The 8923-nt window shown below is 34.0% G+C and overlaps 1 pseudogene; it reads left to right on the forward strand.

Moving 5' to 3' along the window:
- Positions 1–860: 860 nt before the first annotated feature.
- On the forward strand, positions 861–2720 carry LOC143044621 (integrase/recombinase xerD homolog; annotated as a pseudogene).
- Positions 2721–8923: the final 6203 nt, after the last annotated feature.

Consider the following 8923-nt stretch of genomic DNA (forward strand, 5'->3'; position numbering starts at 1 on the left):
GGAAAAGGTGAAATAAAAGTAACAGCCAGGTTTTTGTCGTCCATTATTGGACAGATTATTTCTATGCAAGGGGCAATGGGCCCAGTAGTACGGTTGCGTACAAGGAGTATGTATGATTGCTTATTGTATAGAGCAAGTTGGAACGCTCCTGTGCTTTTGAATAGCAAAGCATTAGATGAAATTGTTTTCTGGGAGGAAAACGTAGCCATACTGAATGGCCGAGATTTGAGTATAGTGGAACAGTACTCTTGCATTGTTTATAGTGATGCCTCTGGTATAGGTTTCGGAGGGTATGCTGTCAGTATCAGTCATACTGAAGTAATGGGTAGTTGGAATTCTGTAGAAAGTTTGAAAAGCTCCACATGGAGAGAGTTAGAAGCTGTATATAGAGTTTTGTTGTCATTACTAGTAACATTACAGGGTGAAACTATTAAATGGTATACTGATAATCAAAATATTGTTTACATTATTAAGCAAGGTAGTAGAAAGGGCGATCTACAATTAATCGCTATCGAGATAGCCAATGTATGTAAGCTTAACAATATTGTATTGTTACCACAGTGGGTACCAAGAGAGGAAAACGTTAAGGCTGATCAGATCAGTAAAACTGTAGACTGCGATGACTGGGGAATAGACCCAGAAGTGTATTCAGTTCTAGATAACTTGTGGGGTCCTCATACGGTAGATCGATTTGCGTCAGATTATAATACAAAATGTTTGGTTTTCAACTCTAAGCACTGGTGTCCTAATACTTCAGGTATTAATGCTTTCGATCAAGATTGGAAAGGCGAAACTAATTGGATTGTACCACCACCTTCACTTGTTTCCAAATGTATTCAAAAACTGAAACAAAAAAAAATCTATCGGTACACTAATTGTTCCATATTGGAGGTCAGCTCCTTTTTGGCCAATTTTAAACGTTAGTATTGAAGGTTCGCAAAAATTTGCTAGTTTTGTAGGTGACAGAAGATCGTTGTCATCAAGTGTAGTTATGAGAGGAAGAGGAAAGAACGGATTATTCGGTAAGACGGATACAAATTTCACTTTGTTGGCACTTAAAATTAGATTTTATATATTTATTATTGTATTTGTTTTTTAGGGATCGGGTTAAAATGTACCATTCAAAAAGAGATTTCACAGTGTGGAGCGATTTCAGAAAATTGCACTCATCTTGGTGGGAAAATGGAAGAATTTTTGTTACATTCACATAGCAGCAACACCAATAGTAAATATTTTTATTCTTTTAAACGTTGGGAACAGTTTATATCTAAAGAAGGAGGAAAATCTATTCCCGCTTCTCCAATTCACGTTGCGTTATACTTAACCCATTTACTGGATAAAGGCTCGTTTACGGGATCAAGTGGGCGCATAACGTTCAAGGAATTCAAGATCCGACAACAAATTCTTTCGTTGTGAATTTAATGGAAGCTGCAAAACGACAACCACAAAGACCGAAAGTGAAAAAAGATCACATTACCGTAGATGTTTTGATAAATTTATGTTCTAGGTACAAAGATTGTAATGATTTACTTGTTATACGGGATTTAACTATGATTATTTTATGTTTTGCTGGTTTTATTCGCTATGATGAAGTAAGCAGTATTCGTATAAGGATATAGTTTTCAAAGATGATCATTTTTCAATCAAGATATTTAAGAGTAAAACTGATCAATATAGATTAGGTGACGAAATTGTCATTTGTAAAGGAGAGTCAATTGCCTGTCCATATTTATTATTGAAAAAGTATTTTCAATTAGCTATGATTAATTCTGAATCAGATAATTTTTTATTTAGACCAATTTTCAGATCAAAACAAGTTTGTTCATTAATATATAAAAATAAACGGTTAAGCTATACCAGAGCTAGAGAATGTATAGTTTCTAGGTTAAAAAGTATTTGTCCTGATTTAAACATTGGTTTGCATTCTTTGAGAGCAGGTGGGGCTACTGCAGCCGCCAATTCCGATGTAAACGAACGTTGTTGGAAACGACACGGTCGGTGGAAAAGCGACACTGCTAAAGATGGTTACGTGGCCGATTCACTTGATCATCGGCTTCAGGTTACGAAAAAACTTGGTTTGTGAATGTTTAGGGTTTGAATTTTATTTTTTATTATGATTTATGATTTTGACCAGTATCTTGCATTGTATTCATATTGCATTTCTCACGCCCGTTCTTTGTTTTTCTAGTCTGACTGCACGGCAAAATGCATATTTTAGTTGAGTCTAATTTAGTGGCCAAAATTATTGTGTAGTTAGGACATATATTTTTCAGCGTTTCGCAGTATAGCGGAAAAATACTGTCTTAAAGTTTCTATAATATTTTGTATGGGTCAATGATGTATGATTCGATAGGTCAGGTGACCTAATGTTTTGTTATGTTAATTTGTTTTTCGCGGGTTCGTGAAAAAATTGTCTAGGTGGTCATTCTAGCCGTAGACATCGTACAGTTAAAACTTCCTTTTTTGCATAAATAAAAATGTTTTTTATATGATCATGATGGAGTACGGCATCATTACCCAGAAACGGTTCTTGCATTGCTCCGTGCGCAGGTTTCCAAACTTTATAAGTTGGTTTTTCCTGGGCGGCGAGTGTCTGTTTATGACGGGTATTCATAATATGATATTTATCATTTGGAATGTTCTTGGAAGTTAATAGATATTTATTACTATTGTTGCCGGAAGTATATTTTTTGGTTCACAAACTTGTGTGTTAAATTACTTAGTATAGATACTATTACTGTGTTATATATATGATGTATGCATATGTATATATAAGATTATTGTATTGTACTGAATTAAAAATTTGATTAAATGCTGGCTCCAGTCTGTCTGCACGGCAAAATGCATATTTTAGTTGAGTCTAATTTAGTGGCCAAAATTATTGTGTAGTTAGGACTTTACATTATCTGATTGTTTTTGATTTGCTTTCAACAATTATAAGGCAAACCATTACTTATTTTGTCTTGATCAAAACATTATACATGTATGATAGAACAAATTTGTTTTTACCTGTTTCACATTTAATACCAGTCCACCCATTAATACAACCAAATATACAATTCCCGCTTTGAAGATCACACGGTCCATCACAGTTTTGTGGACACGTTGTATTACAGAACTGACCATACTTCGTAGGAGGACAACCTAAAAAGTATAAATTTAATGTAGTCGACAAGATTGTGCTATCATATTGATAACTCTATACTTTCTTCGTACTAACTAATTATACTGTCAGTGCATTGACTCAATCCATATGAAAACATTTTGTTTTATACATGTTATACTTACTTTCTTAATTCTTTATTCAGCAAAATTTACAAGCGAGCCAATAAAGACGATCTAATATTGATGATGATTGTGGCAGAATAAAAATGAGACCCGATTATTTGTTTAATAGGTAAATTTTTTATGATATGTTTCATTCGGATGAATATAAAATTAAAAAAAGAATTGAAGAAACCCTTTTGATGCGTACAAAACGTTTCGCCCATAGCTTTTTTTTTTTAGCTTTTATACATCGTTAGACGTGCTAGTTACATGGTGGTATATAGCAATTTATTCGAGTATGGCGTCCTGCTCGTGATTTACGTAGTACTTACAATATTTCGCAATGTTACGCAATTCATATAATAATTGCTGATTCCTTTGCTGATTGATTGTGTTTAAATGTTGTGGTCACAATATCGTATACCTATACTTTTAAATCAAACGTACTAAACCCCATATTTCATTATTTTTACAAAACAATGGCTTTTGTTGGTTGAAACATCTGATGTAAGTTGACGTTTTTTTCTAGATAAGTAGACAAAGTGTTTATCAAATACAGAATGATCATTTTCAGTACATCAACCTAGGTACTATCCAAATTCCTCCATATCAGTCCGAGACATACTTCAATGGGTGATATGGGTCCAGAGATAATACTCGGGACGACATGGAAAATGACATTTATTAATCTTTATATTATAAACTTTCGATGATCAAACGCACTATTATTGAACCAACCACGTGACGTCAGATAGGGCATTTATGGTTTATCCGCCGTTTTTTAATATGTTGATAGTCTAATTCAGCTCATTACACACTACACATGCAAAAAACTCGTATTATTGCTATGTATAGCTGTAATTCATCACATTACCCAAGTGTGAGTACTCAGTTTATAAGAATATAAAAATGCGTCGATTCTAGTTTAAACACGAAACTATGAATCGTCCAACGGTTTTGTGTGATACATGTACATGGCAATAAAGGTTGTCGATAATTGATAATCTAACTCACATATATATATCTATAAAACTAAAAATGAGGTAAACGTGAGTATGAGACATGTACTGGAGTATTGTCTATTTGGCACAGAAAAAGCAAGTTTGTCAAAGGGAAGTGATCACTTAAATATAACATGATAATCTAATTTAGATTTGTTTTTGGTCCTAACTAAGAACATTAGGATTCTGTCTGCCTGGAACGGTATTGAAAACTTTCCAGTGAGTTGACGGGCTTATTTGTTTTTCTATATATATGTTAACATTTAAACCTATAATATGTGGATCTTTCTAGTTCCTGACGGTTAAACCTCTTTTAGATTGTTTCTGCTTAGTTGATTTATCGATTATCGGCTTGATAAGTTGTGTTCCCGTGACACATTGTGATATCGCTGATAAGTTCTTATTTCACATTGTGCCGTCGCTTAATAAAGTGGATAGTTTGATAAAGGCACAGAGCATTTCGAGATTAATTTGACGTGTTGGAAATAGTGATATACTATACAAGTTGCAGTAACCTTCATGGTTAATTTGTGGTCTTTCAGTTGAATAGACGTAAATGTACGACATTTACCTTACGCATGTCACCGATGGATTTGTATTATACTTGATATTGGATTTACCTTATCAATTAAGAAGTAAAAATGATTCACACAGAGGCGTCAAAGCCATAAAACACGTACAGGTTCTATTTTAGGAAAAAATCTAAGCTATCGCATTGTCGTTAAGAAATTTTAAAGTCTCAGTTTTAATTAAGATAGATATAGGAAGATGTGGTGTGAGTGCCAATGAGACAACTCTCCATCCAAATAACAATTTAAAAAAGTTAACCATTATAGGTCAATGTACGGCCTTCAACACGGAGCATACATGTTGACATTCACATACATATACATAGCGTTTGTATCAGTTTAAAAAAATAAAATAATCACAAGTATAAATCTATGCCACACTTGCAACTTTGTTCACGCATATTGATACGAGGCCATCATACACCATGATTTAAAATTTATGCTTTTTTGGTTCTTAAAATTACTCACCAATAATACCAATTTCGCATAGTTCAAGCGTAGTAAATGCAATCCCAACTGGAGGTACATAAGTAAGGAATCTGAAAGCTTCTTGAAAGTTGATCTCGGTAGGTAAAATGGTCTGATTGTATAAAACTGTTCCACTGTTCCAGATATTGCTGTCATTTGAAGCGTAAACAGTATGATAACCCTCTTTTGTTGTATCTTCTAAAATATTTAGAATAAAATAGATATTAATTGATATTTAAGATATAACAAGTTTATATGAATGCCAGCTGGTAAATATAATGCGATTCTCACGGCATTTACTGATTGTCACGATGCTATTGTGAATAAAATCGATTAAACTTAATGATGATAAACACCCAACTATTACACCCGAACTGTATAGAAATATTTGTTAGACACAAAGTTATTACAGAAATTTTAAAAGGGAAAGGCAACATTATAGACAAATAATGTAATGATAACCCTAACAACATGCGCAGTAAGTACTGGTGCATAATTGATGTTTACTAATCCCTGTTCCACTCATGATATCTGTCTTATCGTTCACATCATGGAAGTATTATATTGACAGGAACTACAACGATTAATTAGCATTTATTTATAACCCGGGTAGCCCTGTAGAAAAGATATGGAAACTATCTAATTAGTACGCTGTCGTTAATTTCTTTTGTGACTATCTGCGATGCCGCGGTCATAAATTGACCAGAGATATTCTTATCAATCACGTGGTTTTTATCGAGACAGCTTAACAATATTACCTGTCGTAAAACACCTTTACTTATTTCAATCGCGTCGGTAGACCTTGATTCGTGAACAAATTATTTAAACAAATCGACTGATGCATAAAAAATGAAAATCGGCCCAGAATTAATTATTCTACAACGATTTGAAATAGTGAGTGACATTATTTCATAAGTTTGTGTCGCGATTAAGGTGTGTTCCGGTTACCGCCGGTTCACAATAAATATATTTAATAAATATAAAAACTGTGAAGTTTAGAGTAATATATATGGTTAAGTTACTGGATAATCCTGGAAAGTAGAAATTTCCAGTTTACAATACGAAAATTAATCGAGCAAGTACCAATCAATAAAATACAGCAGAGTAAAACAGAGATCTAACTACGTTATATAGCTATTTATATAATACATTTCTGTCCCCTAAAATATGTTATCACTATCCGACCAAACGAAACCGTCCAAATGATACTGGTAAATATTATTGAACAATCGCACAAGAATTTTTAACGTGTCACTATACAAATCCTTGAGTCGCAGTACTAAAAAAAATTCAACACATCGGGGTTCAGCTGAACATTGGTTTATACTAACCAATGATCTTACCCTGGATTTAGAGCGAAGCTTAATAATTCCTACATTTATCTAAAATCTCTTTGATCTTTTGATTTTATAAGAACGATAATTTACAATCGTCTTAAATATGCAGGAAATGTGTGCCACTCAGTGGAGAAAACATATAATCACAACTTGCGATATATATTACATAAAGTCCAATTTCCAAAAATAAATCAATAAAAATGGGGCATTTATTCAATAAATTTGGTACAAATTTCCATCGTCAATGTGTTTTTCTATAGAATTAATGATGACTCGCATTAATCCATCAATCACTCAATCGGCACACATATGCAGATGTAGGGTAACGGAATCTGCCGAGGTTTGCCGATTGCTGTTTCCTAAGAATTTATCACAACTTTCGATTTCTTCGTTTATTTCCGTAATCCCGAAAGCAACCGAGAATGACTATATTGTAGGACACCACACGCTGGTATGTAAATAACGTGTCATGTTTCAAGCTAATTAACATGTCATTAAATTGGGCGCGGCATCGCAGATGAAACGTTTGAAGTCGGGTCGTAGTAGTTCCTGTCAATATAATACTTCCATGTTCACATCAAGTAAACATTATTATGAAAGAAACTCTGTTCGTATGAACGAAACAAATTAAACTTAATACATGTCTGCTTCACAGGTGGTATATAAAGATGAAATGTAACTCTGAATTTAAACGATAGCACTATTTTATTCTATTAACAATTAATGTTTCTTCAGTAATTCGTGCATTTTTGAGTATTCACGAACCATAGTACTTCCCATCAAGTGTCGTGTTAAAAAGGGTCGTAAAAATATTCCCGTGCATTTAACAGTTGTAGGAAGTTTACTCTGCATTTCATTAAACCTCGGTCACACGTTAACGGATAGCTCGCACGAATGCCGAACGAATAATTCTTTTTCAATACGTTTATGTCAGTTAGACGTCCGTTCTTATCCGTTACACGTCCGTCCATATCCGTTTAATGTCAGTTTAGCGTACGTTTTATCCGTCGATGTCCATTCTGTCGGTTGGAAAAGTTTGAACATGTTTAAAACTTTGAACGGCCGTCCAACGGATGAAGTGTCCGTTGAACGTCCGGTAGGCTTCCGTTTTTTTACGGTACTCGTCCGTTTCGTTTCCGTTTTGTATCGGGAACTTGTCCGTTATACATCCGTTTGAGGTCTTGTAGACAAACTCATCAACGATCTTCTACCGGACGTTTAACGGACAAAACGGATGTTGAACGAATGTGAAACGGACTCTACCGGATGTATAACGGTTAAAACGGACGATGGCGGATAAAAGCCAATTGAAAATTTCGCGTCAGAAATTCCAATTATTGGTATGTCAGATTTCGTGAATGTGATGAATTCTTACTATTGATAATCGATTTTAGAGTAAGGGCACATCTTCACTATCAATCAGCTCTTATTCAGGCCAGACACTACCCTTTGGTGGCATTTTGAAGAACAAACCAAAACCTGCCAAGTATTGCATTATTTGAAACAAAGTTAAATTCGGCACAGTTTAAAAACAATTAACAATGTTTATATTAACTCTCAGTAATTTTCATTCCGTGGATTGTTTATATTTTATTCCCATCCTTCTTGTCTTAGTTTACTACAATGCTCTACGAATATGTAAAGCTACATATTCTTAATATTTGTTTACGGACGCCATCACGAGTTTGTTGACTATTATGGAAGATGACGACGGATATGTTCCAATCATTATTACCAGAATCCTTCCTCCTGTTTCCTGAAGATGACCTACTGAATCAGATTTGTCAGCTGACTTGTACTTTCATGATCAATTCGAAGAGTGTCATACGTGGAGATGGATCTGCGTACCCTTCAAGAGCATATGAGACCACCCCCGGTTTTTGGAAGGGTTCGTGTTGATCGGTCTTTAATTTTTCTTTGTTGTGATTTGTCAACTGTTGCCTGTCTTTTTGTCTTTTTGTTTTGACATGGTATTGCCAGTTTTTGTTTTTACTAATGATATTGAATGTCCCTTTGGTAACTTTCACCTCTTTTTCTGGACAAACAGTTTTTTTTTTGTATTTTATGTGCCTTCAAATATCTAATAATTAATTTGTCAGCAATAACTGATGTATTTTAACATTTCGTTATATTATGTTTTGTTAAATAAAGAACGAATATTTCATGACATGTAACAAAACTTCAAAGAATTACTGTAATGAGTTTTGAGTTATATCATTGAATTATATAATATAAGATTAAATTGAGACTGCAGTGAAAGTTCCATTGCAGTGTCTGTGAT

The sequence above is a fragment of the Mytilus galloprovincialis genome, chromosome 1, assembly GCF_965363235.1.
Source record: "Mytilus galloprovincialis chromosome 1, xbMytGall1.hap1.1, whole genome shotgun sequence".
Taxonomy (NCBI): domain Eukaryota; kingdom Metazoa; phylum Mollusca; class Bivalvia; order Mytilida; family Mytilidae; genus Mytilus; species Mytilus galloprovincialis.